General features: G+C 42.9%; 1 long non-coding RNA gene across 1 annotated transcript in view; it reads right to left on the bottom strand.

Moving 5' to 3' along the window:
- Positions 1-6,269: 6,269 nt before the first annotated feature.
- Positions 6,270-25,268, bottom strand: part of LOC119976280 — a 54,090-nt gene continuing 35,091 nt past the window's right edge. The window contains exon 3 of the long non-coding RNA XR_005462897.1: positions 6,270-8,812. This is a non-coding gene — a long non-coding RNA (uncharacterized LOC119976280). The remainder of the gene's footprint in view (positions 8,813-25,268) is intronic.

Here is a 25,268-nt window from a genome sequence, read left to right as displayed (position 1 = left end):
CTTGTGCATGCATGTTATGTGGGGGGATTATCATGGTGGGAGGATGCCCCAACTTTTCAGCAGGGGTGGCTAGATGTGCATTGTTGGAGGGGGAGGAGGGGGGGAGGAGGGGGGGAGGAGGGGGGGAGGAGGGGGAAGAGGCATCTGCGGACCTCGGTATCAGCGGCAAATTGGGTGCCATGCTTCCTACATTGCAAAATAACTTCATCATCGGAAGTGAAGCACTTTGGGACATCGGTTGTCATGAAAGATCATAAAAGCAAGTTTTTTTTCTTTGTCTTCTCCCTCTTGAATTTACCTGAAACACTATAGGGTAATAAATTGCATGTTCTATCCATTCTCTGGGTAAAGAACTTTCTCATGGATTTCCTATTGGATTTATTAGTGATATATTCATGGTCCCTAGTTCTGGTCTGACCTGCAAGTGGAAACATCTTCAGTGATATATTTATATGGCCAGCTGTGTCAGGCTGTAATTCTGAATTTAATAATATGCTTAAACATCTACCAAGTGTATTGTTCATCGTGAGGAGTTCTAGACCATTCTGACACTCCTATGAAAGACCTTCATAATTCATTCCAGTTCAACAGCTCTTTCACACACTTCAAAAATGCTCTGTGATTCATCCTCCTTGATATCAAATCTAAGATGACGACATGGTTTAGGTTCCATTGAATGTCACAGTACTGAGTGTAGGCAGACGACGTTGTGTAGCCTTCACTGAATGCCATCACATACCACGCCACCCCCATAAAAAACGAACAATATATGATTGTAAATCCTGATTGAATATATTTTTTGGCATACTTGAAGTATCCACAGATTGATAAAACAGACATATAGGGCCGGATTTTCGCCATGGGCATCAGGACCTTACTGTTAGACTCTAATTGAGGTGAGATGCCTGCGCTGTATGGGTAACAGCCACTTACCAGTGATTTATCCTGAATTAGCACCTGGACACCCAGGCAGTGTTTCCGTCATCTTTACAGTGCTACCTTGGCACCTTGGCAGTACCAGCATGGCAGTGTCAAGGTACCAGACAGGCAGTGCCAAGGTAGCTTCATTCAAAGGAGAGTGCCAGTGGGCCATCCTGCCCTGTCTCTGAGCACCCAGGAGCCTCCAATGGCTTGGGAGACGCCCCCCCCCCCCCACCACTCCCCGGGTGCCGTTCCACCTGGTCCACGTTTGTGTGGACAGGTACTGAATGGCATCCAGCTGGGGACTCCCTGGAGAGGCCCCTAGATACTGGGAACCTAATAGTTCCTAGGTCAGCATTCCTAAGCAGGTTTTAAACTTGCTTAGGCATGCGAGGCTTGGTCCCGCCCATTGTGCGTTGGATCCTGATCGCAGCATCCCACGAGACCCGAGTACATCTCGCTAGGCGTACTGGCTGTCTGGAAACCCGTGGAACTCCCGTTCGGCCACAACATGACCGTTAGATCACACCCTCTGTTTATACTATTCCAAATTCAATAAACAAATGGGCAAATTAACAAATTAAAGTGATTGTTCCTTAAAGGGGTATTGTAACAGAAACAAAACTCGAAAGAAAGCACGTCAGCCCCCACATTGCCCATCGGTCACTGAAGGCACTAACCATACCAGTGGGCACTGTATACTCCCTCTCCAACAACACTCTGACATGAACATAGCCGTGGAGAAGGGGCAGAGTTGGGCTGGATGATGCCTGGAACTGTTGATGGTGACTCTCTTTATACTCTCTAGAGCAACACTAAACAAATGATCAAATTTACAAGTCAAGGGGGCGACATGTGGCGCTGAGGACCCGGGTTTGAATCCCAGCCCTGGGTCACTGTCCGTGTGGAGTTTGTACATTCTGCCCATGTCTGCATGGGTTTCACCCCCACAACTCAAAGATGTGCTGGTTAGGTGGATTGGCCACACTAAATTGCCCCTTAATTGGAAAAAAAAATTATTGGCTACTCTCAATTTATAAAAAATTAACAAGTCAAGTTAAGGTGATAGCCCCTTAAAGGGCCACTCTAATGGAACAAAGCTCCAAAGAAAACTTACTTAACTAAACCAAAATGTGGTTTTGGAAGCCAATGAAGGCCTCCTGACCCCCACAGTGCCCACCAGCTGGAGAAGGCTTCAAGCATGACAGTGGACTCCACATGCTCCTTCTCCAAGGAAACCTGACCACAAACGTAGTTGCGGAAGAGGGCAGCCAGTTGGGCCATCGATCCCTTGTCATCCCATTGCCTGGACCTGTTGCTGGCACCTCTCCTCATAAGTGCTCAGTCCTTAATCAAACAAGTGCCCCTGTGTATCTTTAACAACATAATCAACCAACTATTATGAGTGATGATCTGCCTTCTTGAACTGATCCAGCAAATGTGGTGCAGGTGCACATAGAGTGCTGTTTGGGAGACAGTTCCAGGGTTTTGACACAGCAACAGTGAAGGAACGACAATACATTTCCAAGTTAGGATGGTGTGTTGCTTGATGGGGAACTTCCAGATGGTGGTGTTCCCATGCATCTTCTGCGCTTGTCCTTCTTAGTGGTAGAGGCCATGGGTTTAGAAGGTGCTTTCTAAGGAGCCTTGATGAATTACTGCAGTGCATCTTGTAGATGGTACGGCCTGTAGCCACTGTACTTCAGTGGTCAAGGGAGTGAATGGAAAGGTGGTCCCAATCAAGCGGGCTCCTTTGTCCAGGATATTGTCAAGCTTCTTGAGTGTTTTTGGAACTGCACTCATCACTCCTTGTCAATGTCCCAGCAATTGCCTGCTTTGGCAATTACATTGTTAAGCTCATTGCCCCATTAAGTACAGGTGATAATCATTGGCTCAACCGCCAAAGGAATATAAATGGACACAGCTGGAGCTGTTGGAACCATAGGAGTTTGTAGTGCAACTAAGATGTATGAAGAATAAACTTGCTGAAGGTAAAAGGCAAGCTGTTGTATTATTCCTCCACCATATTTGATCTTGCCACTCCTGACTTGTGCCTTGTGAATGGTGGACAGGCTTTTGGGAGTTAAGTGGTGAGTTATTCTCTGGAAAGTTCCCAGTCTCTGGCCTGCTCTTGTCACCACAGTATTTATATGGCTAGTCCAGTTCAGTTTCTAATCAATGGTAAGCCCCAGGATTTTGCTTGTGGGGGATTCAGTGATGCTAATGCCTTTGAATGTGATGGGGTAATGGTTAAATTCTCGTCTGTTGGAAACAGTCATTGCATAAATAAACATTCTCCTAAATTCTCTTCTCAATCTCTCGGTGACAGTTGTGAACTCATTGCTGACTTCTCAACTAGTGGAAATAGTTTACAAACCGGGGAAACTGTTGTGTGATTTGAATATTGTGGAATCCTTCAGGGTAAAATTAAAATAAATAACCTCCAGGAGGAAACTTGTCCCCATCACAATGATGAGAAAGGCCTGTTCTTCAAAAGTCAAAAAGATGTTGTTGCTCTATGGTTACTTGACTCAGAATAAGAATTGCCTCACAATCCTACCATGTTATAACACCAGGGGAATGCATGCCTTTCTGTTAATGGTGATCAGAAAATCTGGCGCACACTCAGCTTCCAAGATTGCTAGCTTTAGCTTTTCTCCTGTTTTCTATGTAGTGGAATCTGACGTTTGGATGAGCAGCAAAGCTTTATTCAGCAAATGGTTCATTCCTTGAACAAGAGAAATCCATGGAGGATGGAGCATTCAGCGACTTGGCTCTCTGCACGTATTAATAATTTCTCATCTAGCACCATCCTAGTTCTGTACTTCAAATGTATTTGATGTCCTTTCGATAACAGTATTCCCAAAAATGGGAATTCCAATTGTGACCGCAGCAATTTCTTTGTACAAATTTATTGTTGGTTAATTATTTTTGTATCTATGCCACTGACCATTTTATTTTTGGCAGTGTTCTGTCTCATAAGATGGTGGTTTGCACCATGGTGGTGAATACTGTTCAGCCTGGCCTGGTGTGCACTTTCATATGGCAGTGTTTGCTATGTTAGCTGCACCTGCAGGTTCAGCCACATCCCACAGAGGGGTGTGAACATTCAATAAAGAATGAACAAAAACACAACATTGTTTCTTCCACAATCAAGGAATTGCCCCTAACATGCCTGTAACCATCAATGTGTGTCAATACATTTCGATCACTTGACTATGCTATTCTCAATGGATGCACAAATAAATAAAGTGAAACCCATATGATGCGAAATAATGACAAGCAAAATCTAAACTTGAAAAATGACTAGATCATCTTTGTGCTCCAAGTAGGTTGCTGGCAGTGGAGTTGGGCAGGAATATTTTTGCTGTGATCTAAAGACTCCTTGTTCATCCAGGAGGATCTCTTATAGGCCACCTGTAACTGCTGCATTGTCAGCTGAGGACAAGTTTCACCAATGAAAAGCTTCCGCTGCTGTATGACTGTACATGTATCTGTGTTTCACCGCCTGCACATTCATCACCGCCTGCAAAATGCAAGAGAGCGGAAATGCCACAGGTACAATTCTGCCCATGTTGTCAGACGATTGAGATTTATTTCTTTATATTCACGCCCAAATCATTGAACAAAAGTGGATTCAGCATTGATCGCTAGCATTTATAACTTACAACCCTTCGTCAACCAACTTTCTATCCATAGCACTGCATTTCCTCTCGTGCTCTTTATTTGGGTTTTTCCAACAAACCTCTTGGGTGGAATATTGTGAGGTAACGAGGGTCTGGACACCAGCTGGAGAGCTGGCAGGAGCCCCACGTCACCTGTTTTCAGGAAGGCCCACTGCATCTTGGTTCCATTTTGAAAAAATGAAAATCGCTTATTGTCGCAAGTAGGCTTCAAATGAAGTTACTGTGAAAAGCCCCTAGTCGCCACATTCCAGCGCCTGTTCGGGGTGGCTGGTACTCTGCAGACCTTTTTCATGAACCAAGGACTCCAGGGGAAGAGGTCCCAGCAATCAAGAGGCCGGCAGCTCCATAGAATTCCTACAGTGCCATTCATCCCATTGAGTCTCTGATAGAGTACTGTACCTAGGCTCCCTCCCCTGTCCGAGTCCCATAACATCACACATTAGTCATGGCCAATCCACCTAACGTGCACATCTTTGGACTGTGGGAGGAAACTGTACATCCGAACAATCCCATGCAGACACAAGGAGAACGTGCAAATTCCGCATAGGCAGTCACCCAAGGCTGGAACTTGGCTCCCTGGTGCTGTGAGGCAACAGTGCTAACCACTGTGTCACCGTGTCACTCTATTGAATTAACACATCCAAGGCATATGGTCATTGCTAAAACCCAGGCCAGAGGAGACCGAAGGTGTAGGGGGTTGGAAGCATGGGCAGGGATGTGGCTCTCAGCAGTGGCACCCACTTCCTGAGTCAAGATCCCTCATCAAGCATTGAATAACCACCTCCCCAGAGCCCACAAGCAACTTGCACCTTTTGCTTGTCATGAGTCCTCCCTTGTTCACCACGAGCAGAGGGATGAGGCCTTTAAGTGGATATTAATCACCCATTAAGAGCCTCAATTGGTGATGGGGCGAGAAGGTCATCCACAGGGCTTCCCACTTAATCAGTGTGGAGATGGGGAAATTCTGCCTAATTAAATCCCCTCCTGTCACCAAACCTTCCACGGTCAAAGCACAAGATTCCACCTCTTCAATGACGTGATATTAAACACCACTTTCAATACCACTATCAATATCTTGTAATGACACCAGCATCAAATTACTATGTCAGATCAGTTTGATCAAAAACATGTCTAAACCGTTACTATTAACCACGTAAAAATTTCCAAAATTGAAACCATAAAACGCAATTCACTTATCACAAGCACTCAGTTATGAAGATTCTAACACTTGGGAAAGCACGGTAGCATTGTGGATAGCACAATCGCTTCACAGCTCCAGGGTCCCAGGTTCGATTCCGGCTTGGGTCACTGTCTGTGCGGAGTCTGCACATCCTCCCCGTGTGTGCGTGGGTTTCCTCCGGGTGCTCCGGTTTCCTCCCACAGTCCAAAGATGTGCGGGTTAGGTGGATTGGCCATGATAAATTGCCCTTAGTGTCCAAAATTGCCCTTAGTGTTGGGTGGGGTTACTGAGTTATGGGGATAGGGTGGAGGTGTTGACCTTGGGTAGGGTGCTCTTTCCAAGAACCGGTGCAGACTCGATGGGCCAAATGGCCTCCTTCTGCACTGTAAATTCTATGTAAACTTAAATTTTATTGTTAAATATTTGCATTCATCATTCCAAAGAAAGGAACATTTTATGTACTCAAACGAGCGCTCCCAAGTTTGATACAACATGAACAAATTCGGAAAAAACTCCTTCTACCCTGCCTCAGAAATAGTTGTCTTGGCCCCAACCTTGGGACCAGCCACCCTATACACGACGTGACCTTTCCAATTCACAGAGCAGTCATTCTTGCGGGCTCACAATGAGGTTGTCTGATTACTGCTGGTTATTGCCAAATGTAGGAATTGGGAGCCATGTTGTGACTGCCCAAGTTCTGTTCTTTAATAATTGTAAGTACCAGTTTGCAGTGTTAAACTGAAATAACTGCAAACAAATCAAGAAGCAACTCAGTGAATCAAAGATGATAGTGAAGCTATGGCTCGCTGTAGTATTGGCGTGGTCATTCTCTCTGAAGCTCAAATGGAAATCTCACCTTTAACTTGGTCGGCCTCAGAACATATTTATTATAAAAGTTAGAACAGTTTTGATATTACACCTTTATCTATTCGCTCAGCAACCAACCTGCCTATAATGTTTTCCTCTATGCTAAAAAAAAGAAAGTCTAACAGTAATATGCCATAGTTATGTCTACTTAGCAGGTGTGGAATTCTAACTTCATAAATGTCCAGCTAGATTATTTTACCAGAGTTACATAATTGAACTAGGTATTAAACCTGAAAGCTTCATGAGCTGAAAAGATTAAAATGCACATCTAAGTTGGGTAGGAAATTCATGAGGAATCGTAGACCAGTGAATGTCTTCAGTATTTCAGTAAAATGTCCCTGCAGAACTATCAAGCATGAGCATGTAAAGGGCACAGTTTAAAAAAGAATCGCCAGTCATTTTTTTTTAGAGAGAACTATGAAAAGATCTTCTTTATGACCCACCAGAAATGTGGATTTTTCTTTCCGTTGCCCCCAGGGTTTTCTTGTGGTTTTAGAAGACCAGAAAAAAATCTGCCTTATTTCTGCTGATCATTTTGTACAGACGGTAATTTCAGTAAAACCACAAATGCCAGTAAATCTATTTGTTAACTGGGCATGAAACTGAGCTTTGAATCGTTTATTTATGCTGGAGATGCTGGTGCCAACTCTGAATTAATTCAGTAATAAAGTAGAACAGAGAAGCTCCAACTTTGAATTTTCTACATATGTATCATCAATGTGATAAACATCCTTGGCAGTCAGATACCTTTTAAGAGGCTTCTGATAAGGCATATCATAGATAAATGCTCCAAAAATGGATTATTGCACAGTCAAAATTGCTGTATTTTCTATAGTTTCAAAATCTAACCCAAAGTCCTTTAAACTGAGGAAACAACTTGGGCTTTTTCTCTTCCAGTGAAATGTTAAATTTAAACTGCTCCCATATTTGTCTGTAATCACACATCATCTACCTCTTTGTAAACTGAAAGTGGCATTGATACTTGTGTGCGTCCAGCCACTGCCATTTCTAATGTGGTTAAATTCTATTAAGAAGCTACCATTGTCACACACTTTGGTGTTTATGAGCCTCTCTGTACTTACGATCACTGCCACTGAGGTGTTTTATGACCCCTAATGTTTAGTAGTTGTCAACGCTATCAAAAGGTTCACAACCTCAATTGACACCCCTCATTAATCCTACGCTACAACAAAGATCAGGATTCCAACGTAAACTATTTCTGTTTTGATACCAGTAATAGGATTGCTGCAGCACTGCAGATCATTTCCATTGCTTTATTTTTTTTTTCGTGAAGCTTCATGATTACAGTGCTTCTGTCCATCTGTCTGTCCAGCACTGTGACTTTAATGAAGCTGAAATATATCATCGACACCAGAGACATCCAGTGAGATATTACATTAAAGGACAAGTTTGTATATCAGAACCAAAAGACAAAAACTAAAAATGTTGGCATTACATTGATTTTCAGCATCACCTGTGGATTTTATTTTGGATTCGGAAGGTAGAGAGGATGAAGATTATAAAGAGGGTATTTTAGAGTGCTGAGCCTGGCTGGGCTGAAGGCGCAGTCTCAAATGGATGGGGTGTAAGCTGGTTGGGATGGTGGCTATAGTGGTGGTTGCGGGTGGGGATTGCGCAAAAGGACAGAGTTAGAATAGCTACAGGTTGGGTGGGGTACCACAGATGTAGACCTGGAAGAGTTTACAGACAGGATGCACAGTGAGGAAAGATGATTGATTTAAACGCAAGGTGAACATATAAATTGAGGAGTTGAAGACTGGAGATCATAAGTTTCCAAGGGCAGGGATGATGGGATGCAGAGTTTAATACAGCATAACATCCAGGCGGCAGAGTTTTGAATGAGTTTAAGTATGCGGGAGTTGGAGGATTGGAGTTCGGTCAAGAGACCAGTGAAAAGATTGAGGCTGCAGGAGATGAAGGCATGCTTGAGAGTTCCAACAGCAGATGAGCTACAAGTAGAAATTAATGGTCTTCTTGTATGGATGAAGGTCAAGTTGGTTCGATTCTTGCTCCTGCAACATCTGTGTGGTTGTCGTCGCACACTTGCTTGCTATGTTCGCAGCAAGAGCTGCTATTTAAGTAAGCCATCAGCAAGCAGCTGGCACTTTTGGAACTGTATCTCAACTGGAGTCATTGCCTTCAAAAGAGGACAGAGAATCAGATTAAACAATCTATCAAGTATTACTACACAGCCTTTGCACGTATCAGTGAGAAAAATCCTTCTATTGTACAGAATGATTTTGTTGAAAGCAATCTGCCTGTAAGGGAAAAGACTTGAATAATATATATTGTTCATGTTAATCAGATAAAAATCAGTCCAGATTAGTGTTAAAGCAAATGGAATTATCAGTGTCATGGAACATCTAATATATGTACAGTGTTCACAAGAGGTGTTCTTGATCCCAGCTGGGCTGTTGGGAGATGGTATTATGCATATGCCACAGGGAGGAATGCAAGACCAATGGTTAGTCACCCTGGACATGGCCATGTACCTTCTGGCAGCTGGTTTTACAGCAGCAGCTGAAAAGGCTTGGGACCAGGTCACAGACCCATCATTACACCAGAGGAATAAGTTCTCAAAGCAGCTTCAGGGGGCCAGAATGGCAGAGAATCCAAATGAGCTGGGTTTCAGAATGAGAGCTGCCAGACTCTCCTATAGTATTGCGTGTCCTGGGTAGAATTCGAAGGAACAGACTACATGCACGCCAAACTTTATCTCAAACCCACAGTGTGTGGATTGATGCATTTCAGTGGTCTGGTTGTTTGTTGCTTCCATTATTTTTCTTTTCTTTCTATTATTCGTCTATCTTCAAAGTTGATGTCAATTACTCCTCGTGATCATATTGACACAGGACCAAGTGTTGTCCATGCTAGTGATGTATTAGAGAACACATCAATGTGAGATGCACACACATGGACAGAAGCTGCAGTATAATAATTGTGTGACTCTCCCTTTAAAGGATTTGGAGAACGTAAACTTTGTACTCTTCCCTGGGACCTGATATCAGCTACAGCTTTAAACTGATCCCATGGGGGTGAAATTTATACTTGCAGATGGATTCAGTCATAAATCTTCAAAGCCTACTGTTCCTGTACGACCAACTAGTCTCGGCATCGCCTGCACAGTCTTCACTCAAAAGCAGAATCTAAAAGGACATTGTTGTCTTGCAAGGCTGTTTACCAGGTCAATGAACAGAGATTGGACTGATTGACAATACAATGACGTCGCCAATCTCTTCTACCATCGGCTTTTTAATTCCAATTTTGGAAGAAACATTTTAAGAGTAAAATAATAACTCAAAAATCCAACCCTAAAAGTTCAGAGGACAGTGAATATAACCATTGCAACGCACACTGCATCATATGAACAACTAAACAATGTTGGAGTTCAATTTTCCCCCACGCTCTCCAATGAATTGACAATAGTTCCCAGCCTGTACCTTACACGAGTATAGTCTACAGATGGGTCTGTGTGTGTAATAGGGGGTATTTTCTATCTCTCAGGACATTTCAACAGTCCAATGTAGAGACACATGGTGATGCACTATTTTTCTTGTTTCACAAATAAGTGAGAAAATTGAGAGCTGGCAGCTGAGTTTCAGTGGCCTAATCTCCTACGAAGGTTTGTTATTCCATTCATCCAGGTACACTGATGATTGTACACTATGTCGACATGCTTTCACTGCTTTTGTCCACAAAGAGGAAATGATCAGGCTTTTAACTCAGTAACTTTTGAATTACTCGCAAATAATGTTTTTGGATGAAGCTGACAGGAGTGGGACATCTCATTTTATAGGCGCACCACATGTAAAACATATATAAAGTGCGAAGTGTTGTTAAAGGCTTGTTAAAGCCTATCAAAACTTTCTAGCCATTGCGATAGTGTGAACTCCTGTGATAAATGAGGGTTTGATTTATCATTCCCCTGAAGCACACAATGCCGTGCCCCTAGGTGCATGCACAGGACAGTGAGGTATTAGAGTGTAGAGAAGAAAGAAGTTGATTGTTTGTAACATTTTTTCTTCGATTAAAGGAAATCATTAAGGGGGGTGGCGGGGAATAAACCACTTTCCAAGGTTTTCACACTTGTTCTGTAAACATATCATTAACACTTGAGAAGTCAATATTCTTTTCCAGAGTAGCGATGCCAATTTCTGAATATTGAATATCCTTTCACTCTACGGATTTTATTCACATAGCTCAGTGTAAATGGGAATGTTTTACAGTTTGACTCTTGCCCTGCTGTTTCTAGTATATAGGATACTTCAGAATAGTGCATGCAAAAAACTGCAGTGAAACTGAAAAGGGTTCCAATGGGTTAATAATGCTTTTGGCAAACATTTATTAAGTAACAACGCAGAAATTTGGAAATCTTACAGTCAACAGTGTGAATTGTGATATTGTACTATCTGAGGTACCTTAAGGTATATCGATGACACAAGGAATGGGAGCCAAACACTTTTATTATTATTAAGGTGTTGGTTTAAAAAAAATAGTCTGACCATAGTCCCATTGCTTTTTGATTAATGATCTGCACCTTCTGGAATCCCAACTACAATGTCAACATCAGAAATTAAATTCCTTTGTTATCCAGGAAAACAAAACCCCAGAGAAATCATTATTTTTGAATTTAAATTAGGACAAACAATAACTAAAATGAGTTTGTATACGACTGTTATATATCCATAGGAGAGTTCACTTGAAAGATTAAACTTATACCACCGGCAATTAAATAGTGCTTTTGTGATAATATCTTATTATGTTATGTTCCCCTGACAGAATTTAATAGAATTTAGTGTGTGTACATTTCTAATACAGAGACTATGGTCAGGCGTGATTAGAGAACAGTGGATGCCTGTCCTGTGTGCAGAGTGCCCCCTAGTGAATATTCTGTGCCTCTGCAAAATATTGTGTTTTAAAACCGACAATGAATTAAAAGTCTCATGGCATCGCAATTAAGAAATTGTTTCAGAAGACTGGAATCCTTACAGGTTTTCTCAGGGCAGCTTCTTCTGAAAGTGGTATCAATGATGGCCGTGGCCATCCAGTGCCATAACAGGATTATTTCCCCACAGCTTGAAGTCTTGATCTTTTCTGTACCATTAAGGAAAATGCCATGCAGAGGTTAGCTACTTCTCCACAAAATGAGAGAACCAGTTCCACAAACCTGTTGGTGATCATTTTAAAATGTGTCATTGGCAATAACCCAGCTCATTCTGCGATGCACGTAAGGAAAGATGGCATGGCGGGTTGGGGGGTTGGGGGGGGGGGGGGGGGGGGGGGGGATTCCAAATAAACAAGTTTCATTTCCCAGATTACTTCAAAAGTGCAATGACTATAAAATACATACTTTTAGTACTGTCCTAGGACTGCTTTGTGGCAGAGGCTAGGATTCACTCTCATTTGCCATTATCTTTGATTATAGATTAAAGAATTATTAGAATTAAAGATTATAACTAACTAAAAGCTGAATCTTCCTTCCAATCACATAGCCAGGAACGGGTAGAGCAGCTGTCAGTGACTTTCGTAAACAACATGCACAAATTAGGGCCTGTCCTTAGTTAGTAAAATTTAAAAAAGTCAGTTGTACTTTTTGTGCCAGTGTTTATCGATAAATTGCTCAGTTCAACTCTAGAGCCTTAAAGAGTGTAAGATTGTCTTATTGTAAAGTACTCTTGTCATTGATCAGCACTGAACCTAAACAACACTTTGTGTTGGATCAGGAAAGAAAGTAAGTTTAAAAATTAAAATCCACAGAAGCCTAGGATTCCAACCATGTTAGTAAAGCATTTAAATATGCTGCTCAGCTGTTCCGTAACCTGGTTTGTTTACCTGTCTTTATTGAGTACACCAAAAGGTTTGGGGTATTATCCCGATCAATACATTTGTGAGGTCTAATGAGCATTCGGCTCCTGATTATCAGTTGGAGAGGCATTACATCTGTGATACAGACAACATGCAGTCCAGTGGCTCTCAATGCTGCCTAATATTCTTAATATTAAAAATAAATAGTGACAAATTATTATTGAGAAAGAAGTGGACCAATCATTTGCTACATGATGTTCCACGTTCACAGATTAGGAGTGGTAAAGATAGATTGTTGTGCCTAAAAAGAGGAGATAATGCCCTGATTTATACATTTCGCCTTGTTATGCTAAACCAGTAAAATGTCTACATTAAGTAGCACAGTTCAAGCTGAGAATTGTTTACCATTTTTGATTTGGAGCAATAATTTTATGTGGGAGGTTTTCTTAAGAAAAACAGGAGCATAAGATGGGACACGGTAGCACAGTGGTTAGTACTGTTGCTTCACAACACCAGGGATCCGGGTTTGATTCCCGTTTGGGTTACTGTCTGTAAGGAATCTGCACGCTCTCCCCGTGTCTGTGTGGGTTTCCTCCGGGTACTCCAGTTTCCTCCCACAGTCCAAAGATGTGCGTGTTGGGTGGATTTGGTCAAACTAAATTATCCCATAGTGTCCAAAAAGGTTAGGTGGGGTTGCTGGGTTACGAGGATAGGATGGAGCTGTGGGCTTAGGTAGGGTGCTCTTTCAGGGGCCAGTGTAAACTCGATGGGCCAAATGGCCTCCTTCTGCACTGTAAATTCTATAAAATCTGTAAAAGTGACTCTGCACCAGGACTTACACTTTAAAACAAATTTCTCTGAAAACAAAGCCGTAACAGCTTGATTTTATTACTGAGGTGCTGTATTCTATTTTCCTTTACAGAACACTAGTTGCCTTTAATTGAATCACATTTAACTCCGTTATTTCTTCTTTCTTCTCCCACTTTCCTGAAAACACGGCCACTTGCTGGGTTACAGTTACAAGGAGCTGCTGCTGGTTTTCCATCATCTCACCCAACAGGCTATTCTTTATATATGTTTGAAATTGAGGAGCTTAGGCAGTGAATTTGCATGGGCTAGTCAATCAGTGAAGGAATCACAACTGGGCTTGATACTGTTCTCATCTATGGCAACATTTTTGCATCCTGTAGCAGAGGCCACCACATTTTCCTTCTGTTCTTCCTCACCCAGGGACACTTGAGTCAAAGGTTTGAGGGTTCAAGACCCACAGTAGGAGTGCATAATTGAAGCTGATACTTCATCACAATACAGGTGATGCATTGTTGGAAGTTTCACCCTTTGCGTAAGAAGTTAAGCCATGGTCCAGTCTGCCTGTTGCGGGTAGATTTAACACTATTTAAAGTGGGCAGGGAATTTAATTGGTGGGAATTGGGGACCACAGCAAGTTGGGTCAGTCCTCTAATGTGCCCACCTGTCAAGTGAGAGTCCACACAGGGATTACTGCCTCACCATTTCAAATTTAATTCCCAAGGATTCCTGTCAGAGAGCTCCACCTTACGTCGATGCCACATTGTCCCAACTGACTGACACCATGGCTGGGATTCTCCGAGTCCGCAGCGGGTTGGAGAATCGCCATTCACACCGGAAATTCCCGCCACGCCACTCCGACGTCAGAATGCGATTCTTCAGTTGAGCTAGTTGCGCACGCGGGTGACGTGGCACCGTCCGTGTGCCGATTCTCTACGGTTCCCGCTGAGTTCCGCTGGCGTGGTTCCAACCTGGTACCACTTGGCGGGAGTAAGGACCCGTGGCCGCCGTGCCCGTCCTGGTGATGGGGTGGAGGGGGATCAGACTCCGGCGGGGGAGGGGGCCTGCACGACGGCCAGGCCCGTGATCAGGGGCTACCGATCGGCGGGCGCGCGCGATCTGGAGGGAGCCTACCTCCCTCTGCGCGGGCCCACTGTGTGCCTTCATCATGTTGCGCTCCATCCGGAAACGGCCACCGCGCGCATGCGCCACCGCATGCATGCGCGGACCCACGCCGGCAGTGCAGGGCCGTGTATCACTGCCGGAGCTGCGTGCAGCACTCCTGTGCCGTGCTGGCCCCCTGCGGGCCACTGAATTGCTGGGCCAAGAGGCCCATTGACGCCGCGTGAAACACTCCAGTCTTTACATCGGCGTCAACACATAGCCAGGATTTTGGAGAATCTGGGCCCATCACTTCCAGTCACTCACAATCAGTGAAAGTCTGACGCAGTTCGCTCTCCGTCCTTGTTCTGACTCTGCGGAACTGTGGTGCTTTGTGAAAAAGTTAAAACTAGCGGTGAATCTATTCGGCCTTCTCCGCGTATGAAATGCTAATATTGTTGTACAAAATAAATCGGCCTTTTTTTTCCTGCTCTGGTCAATAACATTATGGGTTGAAGAATGGATTAAAATGTTCTCTCTTTGTAAACCATCCTGTGTGCTTATTGTGTTTTAAATGCATATGGGGCATATTGCATTTGGTAAGTGAACCCTTTTTGTTTTGTGAAAGTCTCTTGATTCTTTCGATATGCAGATGTGGCTGGTTAGAGTGCAGCTTTCATTTTACTTCATGTATAGAAGTGATCCTCCATCCACCACCTGAGCAGCAATTAGCCTGCTGCAGAAAGTTGAGCTGAATAATCCGGTACTGCGGCTAGCCTTCCACTCTTGCTTTGGTGAAGAATAAATCTTCTCCATTTCCTCCTTTTTGAAGTAGCCCTTTTACAAAAAAACATGTTTGTAGTCAGCCTTACATTAAGAGAGCTTGTTTTAATGTGAGCCTGCGCTTTGCATCCATTGGTACAAGCAGCAGCTGCCTGATACTGATTTTTAAAAAGAAATGTCCAAATATTTTTCTCAGTTTTAAAACTGTACCTTTGACTAAGTCACACTTGAAAGCATAATTACGTCTGTCAGGACCCCGGCTTAGTTGGGTGTACTTATCATTAGAATATGAAAAATAACCCAGGTGTGTGCATGGCAGGATAATACATGCCCTGCACCTCAGCAAAATACATTTTTATTGCTTGATTAACATTGAAAAAAGTGACACTTTTTTTTTGTTCTTCAATATACCCTCATATTTTAGACATGTCAATATTGTACCTGGGATGTATGACTGTGGACCACAATAAGTCAAAATGAGCTATTGAGTAAAGGTAAAATAGATAATTGCACAGCATTTTCAGTCACTGAATCGGCCATACAACCCAACTAGTCTGTGCCAGTGTTTATGTTCCACAGGAGCATGTGGAAAAAGGAAAAAAAATGTTTAAAATTAGAATCTTTAAAATTATTATTGTGTCTGTTTAATCAATCATTAAGATGCGTGCCCATTTGCTTTCTGTCATCTGCCGTGTAATTAAGATAACATAAAGAGGCTGCTCCATGCTTTAAAACGGTTACATTGCCTGAAGCAAGATTTTGGTGGCCCAAACACTGAGTGGGATTTTCCAGCTCTTCCCACCGAGCAGCAGGGGGCACAAACCACACAAAACTCCATAGACATGGGGCCGGTCAATCCCACCACCCACCAGCAGCCAATGCCAAGCCACCTCGGCTGTCCGAGAACACACTTTGTGAGTGTGCCTACACCAGATGGATTGTGGCTCGCCAGGGCCTCACCAAGGACAATTAAGGATGGGCAACAAATGTTGACACCCACGTCCCATGAAAGGAACAAAGTTAATGCTCCCTCCCTGCCCTTCTTATCGCAATCCTGAGGTTTCTCATTCACTAATTGCCAGGAAAAGTCACCAATCTGCTGCTCCATGCTGGTACTCCCATCCGCTAGCCCGGCTGCCAACCAGCATGTAGTATGTTTATGAGGCCCTGGTTTTAAGATTGGCCTCCATCAGCCCTGCCATGGATTTCACATACTATTCCACAGCCAACCTATGACTAGTCAGTGGGCAGATATGAGGGGGCAGTTACTTTGTTTCTTTTTATTGCAAATGCAGGTGGTTAAAGAACAGCGTTGGGCTCCATTTCACTTACTACTAGTTCTGGGTCTTCTCGCAGGAAGTAATATCAGCCATCCATAGTATTGGACAGTCACGTTCTAATAAAGTGCAAATAATGCTAAAACATCTTTCTATATTATGTACTTGATGGTACTACTTCCTGCTAGGCAACATTGCTGTGGCGTGTGGCAGGAGGAATTTGAACTTTAAACACTGTAGGAGTCGTATCAATTTCAGACCAATCTGAAATCTGTTGTGCTGGAGCTGCTGGCCATGTTACATTATGGTCGGTGTCCAAGGCCTGATATCCCTCTCTTCCCAGAGCGATGTTATATAAAACCATTGTGAATCCTGCTTGAATCCATGTGTAAATGCTAGGATTAGCCTAATCTGGAGATACACAGAAAATGGGATGGGTGGAAATCCCATCTCACTGACGTGTGCAGCAGTTCTGGCTGGGACAAAATTGACCCTAAGGAATTTTTTTCTCCTTCCCCAGATACTTATTACTGGATGTAGTTGCCCAATTTTCACAGCTCATTTTCTCCACCCCATCCTGCACTATTTTCCTGTATTGTTGTCGGACTCTTAGCCTTTATTATGGAAATCTGTAGCAGGTCACCAGGAGGTGGACCAGACTGACTTGAGCTGCCTTGGTTACCTTTGATTCCCGGGGGAAGCACTTCACATCTATTCAGATGACCTTTGGCTGATAGCCTGGATCTGAAGGGGTTAACCATTTGAATACCAAAGATTCTGCCCAAATTTGAAATATATTGGCTGAGAATTGTTTTCTGTGCAACTTTTCACCATTTTGGTTTGGAAAAGTTACTGAAATTTCAGTTTTGATTTCTTTTTCTCTGTGACATTATACCATACAAAACTGTGTGAATAGTAGGTTCAGGCAACTAAGTAATGCTGGTGCATCAGCTCTTCAGATGATGAAAAGAATACTCACTTAATAACAGAGGAGTTGGGTACAATTCTACATGCAGCATGTTCAGGAATTGACTAATGCAGCTGCAGCAGGCTCCTTTCATGATAGCCTCACCTTATCCCCCTTAGCGAATTAAAGGGGTATGATGAGGAACAGCAACGGCGCAAAGCATTTACTTAAATATCTTTCCAAGATTTTGCCCACTGTGGTATCAAAAGTGCATGTTAAAATAAGTGCAAGGCAGCTCACTGCTTTTCTAATGTAAGTGGGCTTGTGATTTTTGTAAGCCAAAGGATCACTGGTAACTTGATGAAATTGGTAAGATACGCCTTTCAGTTTTGTTAGAGTACAATCCCTGCAGCAATAATCCCTGCAGCATTATTCTCAGTTGTTCTTAAAAGCTGCAAGGTACTGACAGCCATAAATTGATAATCCACTGGAGTGCATTGTGGTTTGTATTTTTCATTAGAATGAATTGTCACTTGCTTGAGTAGTGAAAATAACATTCACTCCTGTACAATAAATACCTCGATCCTTAAAACTCAATTATCCAGTTGCAGCTCTTCTGGGTTTATTAATTGAATTTGTTTCTACATGAGAATGGACTGTAATCTCCATGTACCTGACCCTTTGCAGTTTGGATGCTTCTGGCTTTGACTTCTGCATGTGCCCAGCAGCAGGGATCCTTGGGACTGTCTCCAATTTTCTGTTGTTTCAACGGACTTAGAAAAGGTTTAACCTCGGGCTACATCTCAAACTGGTGTTCTGAAAATTTAATATTGATGTGGCTATGAATTTCTTCCCCACAGATGTCGTCCCAACAGAATTCATGTCCGATTTAGTGTTCAGCTGGCAGCTTGGCTGCTTCTACGCACTGAAGCAAGGGAGTCCGGTGGAAATATTTCCAGTCAGCAGCAGAAAGTAATATTTTCCACCCATTTATCAGAATCAGTTGAAAGCCTAGAAGACATGCCATTTCTTCAGTTCTAGTGCACAAACACACACTGCCTTAACAAAGGTTAATTTAGTCAGGTTATCAACAAGATGGAGTCAGCACAGTCTATGACTAATGAAGTGGTAGTTCAGGTCACAAATGTGCGTAAAATTAAAATGTTAATTCAAGCATTGCTGCAAATGCGATGATGAAGACAGATTAACCTCTCTAATGGATAGCATTAGGGCCAGTGCAGCACCTAAGTATATGCTAGCTTCAGAAAATGATTATAATCTATGCTCTTAATATGGAGGAATTACAGTCATTGAGGATAATATAGTTGAGCCAGGTGACAAGAATACTCTAAAATTGAAAAGATCATGAACCAAACTAAGAGGGACTAATGGAAGTGTCCTCTGAAAGCTAATGTTGTCTGTAAACAAGAGCTCAAGGAACAGGAAGGACCCCGACAGAGAACATGCCATTTTTTAATACAAGCCAAAAAATTTGAATATTTATATTCCTTTTCCCAAGAAATCTGAACTCTTTGTTTTGAATTCTCAACAAGTAAAATTACTGAGTTGCAAAGGATCTTCAAAGCAGTATTTTAATACTTGTTTGTTCAGCAGCCCAGTAAAGAGGAATCTTTTTTTAAAAACGCAATAGGGAAACCAGGATTTAAAAGAAAAGAGCCCAATTCTATAATATCTCTGTTGATACTAAACTTTTTTTTCCACATCTTGGAGTACCCTGCATTTGTTTATTCCATGGGGTGCTACAATTCTGTGTTCAACCACCACAGAAACATCAGTATCCACACTGAGCTGAAACCTTCTTAATGTCTTGACTGGAATAGCAGCTTTAATAACTTTGAAAGAAACAGCAGCAGTGTGTGAGTTTGAAGTTTCTAACTTCAATATAAGAGTCTGGCATTGAAAAGATTCACATGGGACTGGGTAAAGGACCACCACAATGGAGATGGGCAGGCACACATGTCCCAAACCTAAAGGGCAGGCTTATACTGGATAGAGACACGTGTAGAGGCAAGCATGGAGTCAGTACCGAGCTTAGACCTTATACTGTATATATATATCTACATAGTGTAGAGTTACTGGTAGTTAGTAAAAACTTACATGCTAAACTATACAAGACTCAGAACATCTTTGAGGCCTACCAAAGTACACAAAACATCTTAAAACATGGTGGCAGCTATCAGAAAAATCCAGAGCTTCACAGAAGCTGGAGAAGAAATTTAAAACCTGGAAGGTTGGAAAGATCAGTACTCTCCCCTGACAAAAAGCAGCAGAAGTGAAGACAAAGAGGGAGATTGCATGAGAGAAGTTCTGAAGCAAGATTGGAAGCAGGAGGCAGGAATAAACCTCCACACTGCAGCAAAAGACTCCATTGAATCCCGCTTCAAATCCAGCTTCAATTCACAAAGTGCAAATTCAGAAGACTTTGCAGGAGTGAGCTAAAAACAAATGCCAGAATGCATTCTAAAATGCTTTTAAGTCAGTAACAGTTAGAATCGCTGTTTAAAGCAAAAAAAACCATGAACAGCCTGAGTCGCCGCCTAACTACATGTTGGCCAAATTGACTTCAAACAAAAAAAATTAAATAAAATAACAAATCATCAGTAGTTAAAATATCCAGTAAAAGCTGGGAATGGATGGTTTCACATCCCAAAAATACTTAGATCTTTCAAGGAAGACTCAAAGGTCGATCAAGGGCGTCATCACTGAAAATCTTAAAACACAGAAATTGCGACTGACGTTACTGCAGGAGCCCACTACAACTGATAAGTGTGGGAACCCTCATTGAGAAAAAGCGTACAGCAGCACAATCTTGGATATCTTAACATCATTTAAAGCTATGTACATTTTTAATGACCATAGGTCCAAAATCTTCCATACCCGACCGTTTTGGATTCATGCAAGGGTCAAACCAAAAACAAAATTGGACATCCTGGAGAAGAAATATTTTTAATTTATAGAGCACATTAAGTCTAAGAAGGATATCAGAAGAAATCCAAATTGATATTTTTTTTATTCGCTTAGTGAACTGGTTGATGAAGTAATCCAATTCGAGTGAATTGATAAATCCTCAACCAGCTTTGATGAACTATTAAAAATCTTTGACAAATACTTTAACCTTCATGTTTTGGAGCATACTGAGCCAAATTTACCAACCATTGCCTTTATCGCGGTAAGAACATAGTGACAACCCCCAGTAAAACTACAAAAGGACTAAAGACATTTCCCAGGCAAATCACACAATGGCATCAGAGAGACAGAAAATATTACAGAAAACTCTTAAAAATAAATATCTTTGAAAACCCTGACACATTATACAAAATGCAACAGCAGGTGGAAGTGCCTAACCATGATTGAAGGCAAATTAATGGAATGTTTCAAACTGCAGGCGGACAAGGAAAAGACAGAAGTTAAGCCAGATAATGTAGATTTGGAGCTAACAACCAAGGATTCAGAAGGAACAACACTCTGGGCGGGATTCTCTGACCCGGGCCGGGTCGGAGAATCGCCGGGGGGGGGGGGGGGGGGGGGGGGGGGGGGAGCAATTCATGCAACGGCATTCCGCCGATTCTCCAGTGGCCCAAGAATCGGCGCCATTGGGGCTGGTGCGGTTGGCGCGGCGCTGCCCCCCCCTGGAAATTCTCCGCTCGCGTTGGGCCGAGTGGCCACCGAGATAGGCCGAGTCCCGTCGGAGCCGTTCACATGTGGTCCTATCCGGCAGGCAGGAGCTCAGCGTTCATCCTGCGGGGGGGGGGTGGCCTGGTGGGGGGAGGGATGAATCCGACCCCGGGGATGGCCTCCACCGTGGCCTGGCCCACGATCGGGCCTACCCAATCAGCGGGCTGGCTTCTCATGGTGGGTGTCTATGTTCCTCGGTGCCGGGCCCCTGTCCCTCTCTACCATGTTGCATCGGGGCCGGCGCGCAGAAGGAAACTAGCGCGCATGCGTGAGTTCGCGCTGGCCGTAGCACAATGCGCAGACCCGCAGCGCCCGTTTGATGCTGGTATCAGCAGCTGGAGCTGCGTGAGTCGCTCCAGTGCTGTGCTGGCCCCCTGTAGGGTGCAGGGTCGCTGCTTCTAGGGGCCTGTTGGCGTCGTCGTAAAACGTGGCGGCATTTACGACAGCGTCAACACTTAGCCTCAGGAACACAGAATCCCTCCCTCTATACCGGCAACTTATGAGTATGATTGGGTTGTTGAGGAATGAAATAGCTAAAGTGGAAACCAAGAACCTAGAATGGCAATAGAATGTAGAAGTTCACACAAAATAGAATAAAGAGTCTCAGAAACAATTGGCAAAAGTGCAATTGTAGAATATGAGCTTGAAGGATAGCTCAGGGTAATTATGCTCTGCCAAGGAAAAACTGATCAGTGTAGAGAACCAACAATCATGCTTGAAAGATGAGTTTGATAAGTAAAATGGAGAACTGATGAGAACACAAGGTGGCACTCGCAGGAGGTAGAACACTTGAAAGAGGACTTGAAACAACTAAATTCAACAAAGTTAGATCCTCAATTAAAATTTGATGAACTTCAAACATCCGGTCAGGAACATGGAAAATGCTTGGAACAGGAGAAAGAAATGCTGATGCATCAGAACAATTGCCTGAAAGCAGAATTAACAACCAAAACTGATGTAGTTCTTCCACTTTGATTCAATCTGAATAACATGGAGGACGAGATGTACAGTATGGAAGAGCAAATCCAGACTTTGAAAGCAGGTGGGGGAAATTCTACAAAACAGATTGAAGATCTAACAAATGAATTGAAAGAGTCTAAAGAGCTATTAATGACCATAGAAGAAGCATTCTGAAAAGAACTGAATGTCCAGGTGATATTGTTAAATTTATGTAAGATTTCAACAGATAACTCTGAAACAAAGATAACTGATCTTACCAGAGTCATTACTGGGCTAAATGAAGCTCAGAAAACAACTAAAAAAATAAGAGTGATCAAATTTCTGGCTCAAATTGTGAATAAAGTGGAATTTAATGTTCCATTCTTGAACGTAAACTCCCACATGCATCACGGCAAACCACAGGTAAGAAGAAAAAGAGGATGAGCACTACTGACAAGGAACAAGATAAAGCAAAGACTCTCCATAATACCAGATGTAGTGTTAATGAAGAGCAGTTTCACTGTAAAGAATGAAAAAAACAGAATAGAGAACAACAAACCAAATGTCAGAACGACCACATCCAAAACAATGTCCTATTTATCCAGGTTTTATCCACTGCAACAGTCTAACACTCCTCCAACTGCTATACAGGGCAACACTGTGGCTTAGTGGTTAGCACTTCTACCTCACGGGGCCAGGGTCTCGGTTCAATTCCACCTCGGATGACTCTCTGTGTGGAGTTTGTCCTTTCTCCCCGTGTGTGTGTGGGTTTCCTCCGGGTGCTCCGGTTTACTCCCACAGTCCAAAGATGTGCAGGTTAGGTGGGTTGGCCATGATAAAATTGCCCCTTAGTGTCCAAGGATGTGCAGCATAGGTGTGGTTACGGGTATAAAGTAGGGGAGTGGGCATAGGTAGGGTGCTCTTTCGTTGGTTTAGACTCAATGGGCCAAATGGCCTCCTTCTGCACTGTAGGGATTCTATGGTTCTATCGTAAAGACACGATCTGTAAGAATTATAAAACTTCAGACCGCCTGAACCTGTAAACACAGGCTTGTGGTGGGAAATGGATGGTCAACATAATGCAAATATGTTAGTAAACAGGAATGAATTGTAAATAGGTTGGATAAAGGCTTGGGAGAGGCATTGTATAAGAATCTGACATAGAAAAGGGTACTGCATACAATACTGTCTATACTGTGATGTAAAGGAACATAAGAACATAAGAACTAGGAGCAGGAGTAGGCCATCTGGCCCCTCGAGCCTGCTCCGCCATTCAATTAGATCATGGCTGATCTTTTGTGGACTCAGCTCCACTTTCCGGCCCGAACACCATAACCCTTAATCCCTTTATTCTTCAAAAAACTATCTATCTTTACCTTAAAAACATGTAATGAAGGAGCCTCAACTGCTTCACTGGGCAAGGAATTCCATAGATTCACAACACTTTGGGTGAAGAAGTTCCTCCTAAACTCAGTCCTAAATCTACTTCCCCTTATTTTGAGGCTATGCCCCCTAGTTCTGCTGTCACCCGCCAGTGGAAACAACCTGCCCGCATCTATCCTATCTATTCCCTTCATAATTTTAAATGTTTCTATAAGATCCCCCCTCATCCTTCTAAATTCCAACGAGTACAGTCCCAGTCTACTCAACCTCTCCTCATAATCCAACCCCTTCAGCTCTGGGATTAACCTAGTGAATCTCCTCTGCATACCCTCCAGTGCCAGTACGTCCTTTCTCAAGTAAGGAGACCAAAACTGAACACAATACTCCAGGTGTGGCCGCACTAACACCTTATACAATTGCAACATAACCTCCCTAGTCTTAAACTCCATCCCTCTAGCAATGAAGGACAAAATTCCATTTGCCTTCTTAATCACCTGTTGCACTTGTAAACCAACCTTCTGTGACTCATGCACTAGCACACCCAAGTCTCTCTGAACAGCGGCATGCTTTAATATTTTATCGTTTAAATAATAATCCCGTTTTCTGTTATTCCTACCAAAATGGATAACCTCACATTTGTCAACATTGTATTCCATCTGCCAGACCCGAGCCCATTCACTTAACCTATCCAAATCCCTCTGCAGACTTCCAGTATCCTCTGCACTTTTCGCTTTACCACTCATCTTAGTGTCATCTGCAAACTTGGACACATTGCCCTTGGTCCCCAACTCCAAATCATCAATGTAAATTGTGAACAATTGTGGGCCCAACACGGATCCCTGAGGGACACCACTAGCTACTGATTGCCAACCAGAGAAACACCCATTTATCCCAACTCTTTGCTTTCTATTAATTAACCAATCCTCTATCCATGCTACTACTTTACCCTTAATGCCATGCATCTTTATCTTATGCAGCAACCTTTTGTGTGGCACCTTGTCAAAGGCTTTCTGGAAATCCAGATATACCACATCCATCGGCTCCCCGTTATCTACTGCACTGGTAATGTCCTCAAAAAATTCCACTAAATTAGTTAGGCATGACCTGCCTTTAACGAACCCATGCTGCGTCTGCCCAATGGGACAATTTCTATCCAGATGCCTCGCAATTTCTTCCTTGATGATAGATTCCAGCATCTTCCCTATTACCGAAGTTAAACTCACTGGCCTATAATTTCCTGCTTTCTGCCTACCTCCTTTTTTAAACAGTGGCGTCACGTTTGCTCATTTCCAATCCGCCGGGACCACCCCAGAGTCTAGTGAATTTCGGTAAATTATCACTAGTGCATCTGCAATTTCCCTAGCCATCTCTTTTAGCACTCTGCGATGCATTCCATCAGGGCCAGGAGACTTGTCTACCTTTAGCCCCATTAGCTTGCCCATCACTCCCTCCTTAGTGATAACAATCCTCTCAAGGTCCTCACCTGTCATAGCCTCATTTTTATCAGTCGCTGGCATGTTATTTGTGTCTTCCACTGTGAAGACCGACCCAAAAAACCTGTTCAGTTCCTCAGCCATTTCCTCATTTCCCATTATTAAAACTCCCTTCTCATCCTCTAAAGGACCAATATTTACCTTAGCCACTCTTTTTTGTCTTATATATTTGTAAAACTTTTACTGTCTGTTTTTATATTCTGAGCAAGTTTACTCTCATACTCTATCTTACTCTTCTTTATAGCTTTTTTAGTAGCTTTCTGTTGCCCCCTAAAGATTTCCCAGTCCTCTAATCTCCCAGCACTCTTTGCCACTTTATATGCTTTTTCCTTCAATTTGATACTCTCCCTTATTTCCTTAGATATCCACGGTCGATTTTCCCTCTTTCTTCCGTCCTTCCTT

This window comes from Scyliorhinus canicula, chromosome 13 (genome assembly GCF_902713615.1).
Source record: "Scyliorhinus canicula chromosome 13, sScyCan1.1, whole genome shotgun sequence".
NCBI classification, from domain to species: Eukaryota; Metazoa; Chordata; class Chondrichthyes; order Carcharhiniformes; family Scyliorhinidae; genus Scyliorhinus; species Scyliorhinus canicula.
The sequence above is the reverse complement of the archived record's forward strand: the minus strand, read 5'-3'. Positions and strand labels throughout refer to the sequence as shown.